We start from the raw sequence: 1,367 nt of genomic DNA, 5'->3' as shown, positions 1-1,367 counted from the left end.
GTCACGCCCGGCGCGGCCCAGCCACAGTTTGGCCTCAGGGCGCAATAAACTGTCCCAGCTTTGAATTGTACGCTGAACGCTCATGTAATTGGACATTTGAGGCCAAGACATCTGAAGGCTGCTGCCGGATCACGGTTAACAACCGCCTCTGGAAGGAGAAAAGAACCAAAACGTACATTCATTATATTTGCTTATTAATTGAGACAGTTGAGCGGAGGTATGGCAGATCGGTCAAATCCTCACTTCCCGCATGGGGGGGGGGGCTTGATTTAACGCGACACCTGGCGACGCCCGATTCAGCAGGAAAGGATGGAATTCATCCACCGCGTCGGCAGGAAGAATTGAGCGAAAACGCCACAGAAACGAGCGTCATACGAGCGCGGACGCTACGTCCTCGTTAAACCCGAGCGGACCGTCTGCCGCGACAACAAAAACCCCCTGGATCTGGCCCGTTTAAGGCCTGTGTGTGTGAGAAAAGTGTGTGTACACTGGAGAAGGTGTGTGTTTAGGCGAAAGGGAAGGGGAGAGTGAGGTTTGGGTTACGGCGCAGCCCGGCCCGCCAGGTAACAGGAGCTGAGGCTTCCTATCACAATGACAGGTTCCCACACCCTCCCAGCGGTTCACTGTGGTTCTCACACACTCCCAGGCCACAGTCACCCACTCAGGTGTCAGCGGGCCGCCTCTAGCCAAGTCCACACAGAGACACACACACACACACACCTGTCGGAGTGTGTGTGTGTGTGTGTGTGTGACAGTCTCTCGGTGTAGTGGATGTATATCTGTCTCTCTTTACCTCCTTCAACCTAGATACATACAAATCCATCTACTGTATACCTGCAGGTCTGTCTGCATTGGGACTGGTTTGCCTGTGCGTTCCACGTCTCCTGGCCTACTTCGACGTCACTCTTAAGTTACAGGAATGCTATGCGCCGAAGAATAGCGAGTAGACTTGATTACTGGTGTACCTTGCCACGGGCGCTTTGGTGAAACACACACACACGTGCGCGCGCGCGCACACACACACACACACACACACACACACACACACACTCACACAATCCTCATTGTTCCCATATGGTCACCATACACCTGGGCCTAGGCAGCGCATACAGAGAGGAGGAGGAGGAGGAGGAGGAGGGAGAAAAATAGGCCTCTTCATCAAGTGGAGTGGCTCTGCTATCTATGAAACACAAACACACATACTGTACAACACACACAATGACATGGTTGTGCATAAAACACACACAAGCGCGTGCACACACACACACACAGTTTCAAATGCACACAGCCACACTCCAAACACACTCTAAGGAAGTTCACGTACTGTAAGCTGCACACACACACACACAGACAGACACACACACACA

Source organism: Poromitra crassiceps (genome assembly GCF_964638095.1).
Source record: "Poromitra crassiceps genome assembly, chromosome: 6".
Classification (NCBI taxonomy): domain Eukaryota; kingdom Metazoa; phylum Chordata; class Actinopteri; order Beryciformes; family Melamphaidae; genus Poromitra; species Poromitra crassiceps.
This window is presented reverse-complemented; position numbering follows the sequence as displayed.